This window comes from Gossypium hirsutum, chromosome D12 (assembly GCF_007990345.1).
Source record: "Gossypium hirsutum isolate 1008001.06 chromosome D12, Gossypium_hirsutum_v2.1, whole genome shotgun sequence".
Lineage (NCBI taxonomy): Eukaryota > Viridiplantae > Streptophyta > Magnoliopsida > Malvales > Malvaceae > Gossypium > Gossypium hirsutum.
In genome coordinates, this window is record NC_053448.1 from 1,134,421 (window position 1) to 1,145,134 (window position 10,714).

General features: G+C 30.5%; 1 long non-coding RNA gene across 1 annotated transcript; it reads right to left on the reverse strand.

Annotated features, from left to right (window-relative positions):
- Nucleotides 1-1,409: 1,409 nt before the first annotated feature.
- On the reverse strand, nucleotides 1,410-3,887 carry LOC107936822 (uncharacterized). The gene is made up of 2 exons (XR_001694500.2): nucleotides 3,624-3,887; nucleotides 1,410-1,794 (listed from the first exon to the last, which is right to left on the reverse strand). It is a non-coding gene; the product is annotated as an uncharacterized lncRNA (long non-coding RNA).
- Between the last annotated feature and the right edge of the window lie 6,827 nt (nucleotides 3,888-10,714).

The window sequence follows — 10,714 nt, forward strand, 5'->3', positions numbered from 1 at the left end:
CCACGCTGATGAATGACTTTTTTTTATATAAGAATTGGTGTGTACCTATACCAATTTGCTTCGAAGTATCATTATGAATTTATTGATATTTTTAAAAATATTTAATATATGTATATAGAAATATTTACAAATATCAAATGAATTATATTACATAAATTTCAAAAATAAAATATTTATGTATCGACTATGCACAATGCTTCAATAAAAGTTTTTATTATTTATTATAATAATGATAAAAAAATAGAAATTTTATATTTTTAATATTATTCATGCACCAATCAATACACAATGTTTCGACTAGATTGATTAGAATTAAGTGAAACGAGTCATTATAATTAATACAGACAAAAAATTTAACCTGCGGAAAAGAAAATTAATTGCACTAATTTATTATTATAATTTAGAACTACGAGAACCGATACGAAACCAACTACACCAACTAGATTTACATAAAAAAAATCACATCAACCCTTTTATATACAATCTCTTTGTTTTTAGTTTTAATAATGTAGTCCAAAACTAAAGACAAGTTATAACATTATTAGTAAACTTCGAGGGTGACCTTTTAAAATTCAAATATTTAATTAAATATTAAAATCCAATTGATTTTTTAATATTTTACATTAGACTAATAAAGTGATTAAATTTCTAAATTTAAAAATAAGACAAATAGGAGATAAAATTGCACTTTTTTTTAATGTTTACTGATATTATAAACTAATAAAAGAAACATATATTTTATAAAAATAATTAACAAAGATTATTATATGAGATTTCCCTTTTTGTGTACGTTTGGTTCACTGTAATAGAATAGGGTTGTGATTGAATAGAGCTGTAATTAGTAATTCAATTGTTTGGTTGAATGGAATGGAATAGACATGTAATATCATTCTTTTGTTTGGTTGAATGGAATGATGTTGTAATAGCATAAGGAAAAAAACTAAAATGACTAGAATACCCCTAGCATAATTTTTTTAAAAAAACTAAAATGACTAGAGTACCCTTAGCATTTTTTTTTAGGTAGATGATTATTGTTGTTGTTATTGTTATTAAATTTTAATAAGATTATTATTAAAAATAATTTAATAAAAATAATAAATAATTTAACCATATTTTAACATAATTATTATTAAATATAATTTAATAAAATAATATATAATTTAATAAAATTCTTAATATAATTATTGTTATATGAATTTACTAAAATCATAATATATAATACTATAAAAATAATATATAATCTACTTTATTATTTTTAAACTACAATACATATTTAATGTGCTAAAATATCATTAGTGAAACAATATTTCACATTCAAACATAATATTCATATATTAACAAAAAGTTACATAATTTCATTAGTTTAGATGTTATATCCATATGTTATAAAATTTTACAACATCAAAAAGTTACAACATTGTAATGAAATTATATCATGTCATTATACCATCCAAATATTACAAACACAAAAAAGTTATCAAAATATTATCAACACAACTATGATTTTTAATGGTCAGCAAGAAATCTTCTGATATTTCCCCCCTTCTTGTTGCTACCTTCAACCTTTCTTTAGGAGTTACAATAATGACCAATAAATTGATATCACTTGTGTTAAAATATTAAAGCTCCAAATGATAAAAGAAAGCAAAATTGCAGAATAATGTATTAAATGAATACATTTTAGTCTAATAGAAAAGCATTAAAATTCCACAACTTAATAGTAACAGACTAACTTTCTTTAAGATTAAATTTGGTGTTGATCAATGCCTGGATTCATCAATTTTCATATTGGGTCTGCAAAGTGTAACAGACTAACTTCTATAAGAAGAAATTCCATTTAAACTGTATGAATGCTGAATAAATAATGAAAATTTAACAAGCTCAGAAAGATCTGCTCAACCAAAACCAGTTGAACCAAAGCAAATAATGAGAAAAAAAGTAGGAAGAGTCCCTCAAATGATTAGAGGAAATGATAATAAATTGAATATTATTATCGGCTATAGAATTATAATAAAATAAAAATTAATTTTAAAATGATGAATTTGAAAATATTTAAGGAATAAAGGTTTGGCAGGAAGGCTGATGGAATTGTAGATCTATAGGAGAGTGAAGAGGTGGGTTTCAAATAAACTAGACATTATATTAAATCAACTCTTTAACACATCCGAACAACTTAAAATACATCATTCGAATATCATAAATCACAACTTTCAGATACCATAAATTGTAGCATTTAACACCTAAATTTTTAGCTTACTAACATCATCAATTCATATCCATTTGGACATCATTAGTTAATATTTAACAATTTAGTTTCACATTGTTCAGACCATTTTAATTTTCTCATTATTTGGATGATCTTTAATTATTATTTGGACAACAATAAACAACCATCGATCAGGCCACCTAAATTGGTAAGAAATTAGACAGCGTGCATACAAACTGCATGCTTCAGCAGCTCCCTCAACAACTAGAAATTTCACTAAAATTTCTATCTTTTGGTCAATTAAATTCATCGACAGCATGCAAACTATCTTTTCTATCTTTGCCTAAAAAAATTGATAAAATATTCGTTTTTATTTATTGTACTCAAATCTCAAGTTTACCCAAGAGTTGAATTTCCCTCGAAAAACTCTTACATTACTGCTAGCATTAGCATAAATGCACAAGGGACTAGGATAGGATGTTCCCACCAGCATAGATATATGTTCCATGTGCCATAATCTTAGTACATTTGTCTCATAATGTAATCTTCATTTCTTTTTGTAATTTATACTAACATGTTATGAAAATTATTTCCTTGTCCTTATAAACCAACAAAAACTACCAAACTCATCTCTTGTTCCAAGTATATTAGATATACGCAAATTAGGGAGTTGACTTGAGAAAAAATTGGTTGATATGATCAGCCACGAAGATTAGTTATTAAGCTGCTAAATGAGTCTTTCCTATAAAACAAGTAAAAGTTAAATTGACCACAAGATGCAAGGGACATGCAATAATGTAAGGCTGTAATGTAAGGCTCCCTCGACAGTCTGTCTGAGCAGTGACAGTGTACTAAAACTGTTGTAATAACATCCAATAATTATAATGATAAAGGGAATAACCCAGAGCACAATAGAAACAGATCACAATCTAAACTTCATGCTTCATGGACAATTTTCAAAGCTAACTTCAATAAACGTAAATTGGATAATTTTTTCTTCTTTTTTTTTTTAAAATTCAAAGCACAATATAAACAGATCATTCAAGAAAAATACAGAAACCATCTCCAATTGAAAATTTCAACAACAGATTTACATGCAATTGCAAAGTCAAATAAAAGGAAATATAGAAATATATATTACCACTAAAGCCAGATTTACATGCAACAACACAAGGAACTCTCTACTTCGGCAAGATGGAGAAAGAAAATGCAAGAAACAACGAAACATGCTGTCGAAACTGATAAAATGAAGAAAAGAAATGGGTTTTTATGTTCGTTTGTGAAAGTTACTGATCCACTTAAATGTTCAGATCAAAGAAATATAAAAAAAAAATCATTTTTCCATTGAATTCAGATCAAAAAGACGAAGAGAAATATCAAAGAAAATACAAAAAAAAATATGGATAGAGCATATAACCTGAAAATAGCTGCCGATAAAATGAAGAAGCACTTGCCGAAACAGTTGGGCCGGAGATCTGAGACGGTGGAGTCGGCGAAAGATGCCAAGATGAAAGTGAATCGGGAGCGGATGGAGGTGACTTTGCTGGCAACTTCTGTTTCATGTGTTTTGAGGCTTTTGGGTTGGGAGGGTAAAACAGGGTTGAATAGCTAAACGGTGATCTGGGAAGGGAATAGAAATCTCCCAGAAATCAGTCAATTTTTGGCATACACCCGTAATGGAATAAGCCCGTAATAGGGGCATTCCATTGAACCAAACAGATGATTAGGTGGGCCCATGGAATAAGGCTGTAATGGCATAGCCATTATACCCAACCAAACATGATGCAAATAAGGCGTACTGGGAAATTGATAAAATTTCCGCGGAATCATTTAAAACCCGATTTTAGGGTACGCTTGATTCACTGTAATGAAATAGAGCTGTAATAGAATAAAGTTGCAATAGAATAAAGCTGTAATCAGTAATTCAATTGTTTGGCTGAATAGAATGGAATAGAGTTGTAATAACAATCTTTTGTTTGGTTGAATGGAATGATGTTGTAATAGCATAAGGAAAAAAAACTAAAATGACTAGAATATCCTTAGTAAAATTTTTTGTAGGTAGATGATTATTGTTATTGTTATTAAATTTTAATAAGATTATTATTAAAAATAATTTAATAAAAATAATAAATAATTTTAACATATTTTAACATAATTATTATTAAATATAATTTAATAAAATAATATAAATTCTTAATATAATTATAATATGAATTAAAAATTCATAATATATAATACTATAAAAATAATATATAATCTACTTTATTATTTTTAAACTGCAATACATATTTAATGTGCTAAAATATCATTAGTGAAACAAATAATTTAATTATTCTACAATAAAGAACAAAATATTAGAAGTAATAAATAACTTGAGAAGTATATTTCACATCCAAACATAATATTCATATATTAACAAAAAGTTACATGATTTCATTAGTTTATATATCATAATCCATATCTTATAAAATTTTTACATTTATATACGAGTCATTGGCTTGCAATCTTTTGCTCACATCAGTGTATAGCCATTTCATCCATTCACCAGCAAATTTGAAAGCATAGGCAGAGGCAAGCAAATGAAAGAGTCGACTTTGCTTAGTTTTATAGTTAATCACCTGAAACAAATTAAATAAATGTAAAAGCATTAGATGCATCAGCCTTTGGGACATGTAAAAATTAGTCTGAAATATCAACAGCAGTAGCAACCAATACTTTTCAATAAAAGTCTTTGGAAGTTTCTATGGGAAAGAACAAGCCATTAGAAGTGATTATATAATAAAAGGTTGCTGTGTACAACAATCTGTACTGGAAATAATATGTATAGGTGTATCAGTGTATGCAGTCCAAAAGAAAGTAGTACCTGGGTCTCTAGACCACCATTCTCTGAACCAAATTATCTACGAACAGCACTGTACCTAGTTGCAATACAAACTACCATTGACAAAGCACAAGAAGCTTTGGATACAATTATTTGTCGGACATAGACCATAGAACCATAAACCAATTGGCGGGGAACATCAAATTGTACATATTTCCCTTCTCTTGTAACCTGGGAAAGATTGAAACATTTGGCGAGGAAATAAAGAAGCAAACATCAGAACAGTCATCTTGTTTTTGCATGAAAATCACACTATATGAGCAGCACTTCAGCCTAGGTTATCACTTTTGTGGCTTCCTTGTTGGTCTTTTTCTTCAATTGACGAAAGATACTTTTATAAATTTTAGGTTTATAAGCACTCTAAAACCTCTCTATTGTTAACTGACGTTGCAGAAAATTTTGCAGCCTTGCAACTTCAGTCAAGAAAAAACTGCTCATTACAGGAACTATCCAGTAAAGACTTTTTCAAAAGATACTTCCCACCATGGCTGCACTTTTATTCCTCTACAAGGTGGGCAGACAGATAAACATTAAACGAGAGAAAAAATATTGGCCTTCAAAGAAAGCAGCAGACAAAAAGATAAAGACAGATGGAGGAATGGTTACAGAACAAACCGCATTAGCATTTGGTTCCTCAGGATGCGCACATGATCAAATCTCAGAAGACCATTGTCCATGCTGTTATATGCCCCACTTCCAAATTTCATTCCAATATCACCAACTGTTATGCCTGGAAGAGGAGAGTGGTCATCCAGACTACGCAGCTGGATAATAAAACCTGAAAAAGAAAGTATCTAAATTAATATTTGCAATACCAAGCTAAAAAAGTAAGTTCATGAATTAGGAACTTACCATGCACTCCATAATCTTGTCCATCTGTTCTAAGACGAGCATAAACCACAGCATGTGTGGACACTTTACGCAGTCTACCAGGTCACCACTACAAGGAGATCACTATAATATTACAATAAGTCATGAAGTATACAAAGTACGCATAAGAAAACTATGCATTGTACACAAGAAAAAAGAGGAGAGAGGATACACTTAAGGATGTCTGAGCCAAAGAAGAAAAATACTGAGAATGATTATTGAAGCAGTTCTCAGGATATTGCTTACTACAAAGTATAATTGATCGATATCAAAGACAAAATTGATCAAAGGATTGTCAACTATTTTCTCACTTTGCTTGAAGTCAATGTGGGGCTATGAATGACAAATTCATCAGTCTGAGGATCAAATGTTGCGGTAGTTTCAAGCGCTTGGACATTGGAGCCATGACCAAGTTCAGTTTGTGCATAGCATCCAATGATTTCTATACACATTTTTCATTACAAACACGAAATGCTATTGAACTTCAAACCCAAAACAAACAATAAAAAACCAAAATAAAAAGTTAAACTTACCAAAAAAAAGCCCCAAATCAATAGAAGAATCCAAACCAATATCTTGCATCCAATTAAAGAAACCTTTTGATAAAGTCTTGCTATCATGCAGGATATCTAGGCCTCAAAGAAAAGTTCAAAAATCAAATTTGCAATCATATTCAAATGCTACCACTTACAAGAATAAAGAAATCTTTCGTCTTACTATTTTCCTCATCAATATGGCGATCCAAGCTATCTCCTCGATTAGCACTGTTGACACCATTTTTTTTTATGAAACGGGGTCGATTTGGATTTTAAAAAATGAAAACGAATATAGGAGTCGCCACCAATCCTTTTTGATAAGGTGTGATCGAGTCACCTTGAAAAGTAGTTGTTTTTAATAAACAATTTAATTTTATTAAAACAACGATTTTGGTCCGCGAAATTCAGAAAAACACGTTCGGGATTCGGTTACGTACGAGGAAGGATTAGCACCCTCGTAACGCCCAAAATTGGTACCTAATTGATTAATTAATGTCTTAGTGTAGAAGATTGAAAATTTTGAAGAATTTTAAAAATACGATCCTAAAAAATTTTCGAATAACATGGGTTGGAATTTAGGATTCTCTTGTTCTGAAAAAAAAATATCACATCCAGCACATTAGGATACAATACTTTAAACCCTCAAAACCAAGATCGCCTTATGGTTCCAAAACCCATACTTTGAAATTTTAAGAGGATATTTGGCTATTTGGTCAAACGAGAAATCGAAACCCAGCACATTAGAGCACGTTTTCTCGAATTTCCAAACACAAAATATTGCCTTAATTATTTTTTAGAGAAATCATCATATCGAGAAAACAACACGTCATATCCAATACGTTAGGACACAACGTATCGAATTCCCGATACGAGAATACATGCCAAAAAATTTACTTCCTTAAGAAAATATTAGGCTATCTCAGATTTAAAAAAAAAAAGGTCATGCCCAGTAAGTTAGGACACGATCTTTTCTTAATTCCTAAGATCGTTTAAAATTTGGGAAAAATGGATCATGCCCAGTAAGTTAGGACACGATCTCCTCATAATTCTTGAGATCGTTTAAAACTTGAGTTTGAAAAGATTCGTGTATTTAGATTTATTGTGAAACTCGAAACCCAGTAAGTTAGGGTACGACCTTCTCGAATCTAAACACGAGATTTTGCTTATTCAAAATCATAATTTATGGATTGAATAAAATTAATCTAACATGAAATAGTAGAAATGAAACTCAATATTAATAAGCGTACAAAGCAATAATGAATTCGATAATGTTAATATGAATAATATGAACAATCATCAAAAATGAAATAAATAACTATAAGAGACAAATCAATCATATAATTGCAAATAAATAAATGAATAGAATTAAAACATTCTTTCAAAATAATAATGAACATGTAAATAACAATAAAAAAATGAATACAATTAAAAATGTAAAGAGATATATAGGTATATAGATATAAATTAAAAATATGTACGTATATGTGAATTATAAAATATATATAAAATATATATATATAATATATATTTTAAAATATAAAGAATATATATAAGTATGTACATGAAGTAAAAATATGTGTATATATATGTAGGTATATAAAAATTATGAAATATGAAAAATATAAAAATATGTATATATATGTATACATTTATAAAAAAATATGTGCAAACAAAAATAATAAATGAATAAAAAGGGTACACATAAATATATATAAAAAAATTGATAATAAATGAAAACTGTATTAAATTGAAGTTAAAATAAAATTGAGAGCCCAAATTAAAAATAAAACGCGAAAGGGACTAAATTGAGAGAGAAATAAAATTAGAGATCCAAATTAAAAAAACGAATTAGGGCCCCAATGTAACGCGCGTAAAAATGGAGGGATCAAAATGGGAAACATTCCCGCCTTCCAAAACACTGCGTTTCAAGGTGGACCAGATTGTAAGGAAAAATAAATTACAGGGCGAACTTAAAAAAAAAAGAACTTGATTGCAAAATCATTTAAAAGCGGAAGGGCTGAAAGCGTAATTAGCCCTTTCGCTCAAAAACACGCAGATCCTGGCCTGGAGCGGGCCGGGTCGGGTTGGATGGCACAAAAGGACGCCGTTTTGGTGCTTGAGAGGCTTGCCCAAAACGACGACGTTTTGGGGGCCTATAAAAGCCAAGTTTTAAACAAAAAAAATTATTTGGTCCCTGGTTTCAGAAAAAAATGAGAGCTCTCCCCTCTCCCTCTGGTCGGAGCCCAAGGTCCGACAAAGGCTCTGGCGCCGGACCACCGCGATGGTCGCCAGTTGCCGGCGACGGCGCCGCCGTCCACGGTGGTCGAAAAATTCGAAAAGATAACTTTTTTCTTTTTTTTTTTGCTATATATTTATGTGTATCTATATAAACAAACGTATAAAAAAGGAGTTCGAAAATAAATAAATAAATAAATAAAACCTTTGGATTTTCTTTTTTTCAAATCTCTTTCGTTGCTTGCTTTTTTTTATTGATGCTTGATCTCTGCCTTTTATTTCTCTAAAAAAATTCTCCCTTTTACAATCTGTTTTTGGGCTCTTTATAGCCAATCTACAATGTATTTTATCTATTTTTTCTACTGTTTTGCACTGTTTCTTGCGTGTTTGCAGGAGTGGTTGAGCGGTGGAGCAGTTGGCGCTGATGTCGGCGGCGGCAGGTGCAAGTGGGCGACCCTAGGTGCGGTGCACCTAGGGTTAGGGTTACTTTTTCTGAAAATATGTTTTGGGCTAGGACTGTTCGGCCTCGGGTTTGGGTAGTGGGTTTGGTTAGTTGGGTCTGTAATTGGGCTCGTAATGGGTTTTGGGCCCCGGTAAATGTGGGCTTGTACAAGCACTACCAATTTCAAAGTAGTTAATCCTATTGGTGCCCACCAGTTGCATAATAATAAAGGAATGAAACTGAGCAAAGAAGAGAATCGATAATCCATATAAAAAAACATGAATGAAGTAAGGATTAAATATTATGGAATACCTTCGACCAATCACAAATCGTATCACTACTTCTCTTTCCTCTAGTTTTTTTAAAAGCATCACCTATCAAAAACCATAATAATGCAAATAAGACATGCTTTCTATAGCAAAGTATATGTTATATTGATGCAATAACATCATAGCAGAAAGACTAGTGAACACCAGAAATGAAAGTAAAAGCCAACGAAAAATCTAAATTAAAGCTTTAGAGTATAAGAAACCAGCAACTCACTTCTAGGCATCCAAGAACCTCTAAATGTATTTCGTTTCAAGTAACTACCAAATCCAGTATAAACTCCAATAACTACTAGAAGCTTTCGTTGTGAAGAAGACTCACTTTGTGGCAACTAGTGCTTGAGGTAGCCTTGACTCTTAGCTAATGTCAAATCCATCTCAACTTCTACAATCCTCCTCTCTAGATCCCTAAATATCAAATTAAGTATTCCAAATGAGGGCTGAATAAAATCAGAAACAGTCCAATTAGACCATAGAAAGTGTGAAAAGATGATAAGAATTAGAAATAAAACTATTAGCTTATCTTCAATGGTAAGAACCTTTGGTTTCTAGCAATACAAAAACAGAAACATTAGAGGTAAAATAGACACATTATAGTTATTAAAATTTTATTTAATAGTAAACTACGTTTCTAGAATAATCTTATAAACGTACACACAAAATTTTTACCAACAATAGAAACAGAGGAAATAGGATCAAACAAGGAGAATTTGTTTGGCTTCTGAGTCCTAATGAAAACATCACAGAAAGAAACCTGTTTAACGTTCCTCTTAAGAAGATTAGTAAGCAATTTTATGTTCTCTGCATCTTGCCACAACCTAATTTTCACCAAAATTTTGCAAAATAAACAAATCTAGCTTATCAAATTTGTTAGGTACGAAAATTGATAAAGGAAAAACGAAAAAAAATAACAACAATACTAAGCTGATTTAATTGAATATTTATTAGGATTCTATGATCCTTTTTCTTTTTTTTTCTCCCTAAATATGATCTAGAAAACAAAAAGTCTCCAAAAAACTGGTGTATTGGAATTGAGAAATCAGAAGCAAAAATAGAGAAAAAAAATGAACCGTCCAGCAACATAAAGCCAAGTGGCGCAAGAGAAAAAAGCCATGACCAAAGAAGGGAGGAGATTTTCGTCTGAAATAAAAGAAAAGCTATTACGAGAGGCATTGAATAGGCATTCAGAGCCTAACCCTCTGAATGGATATGTAGTGT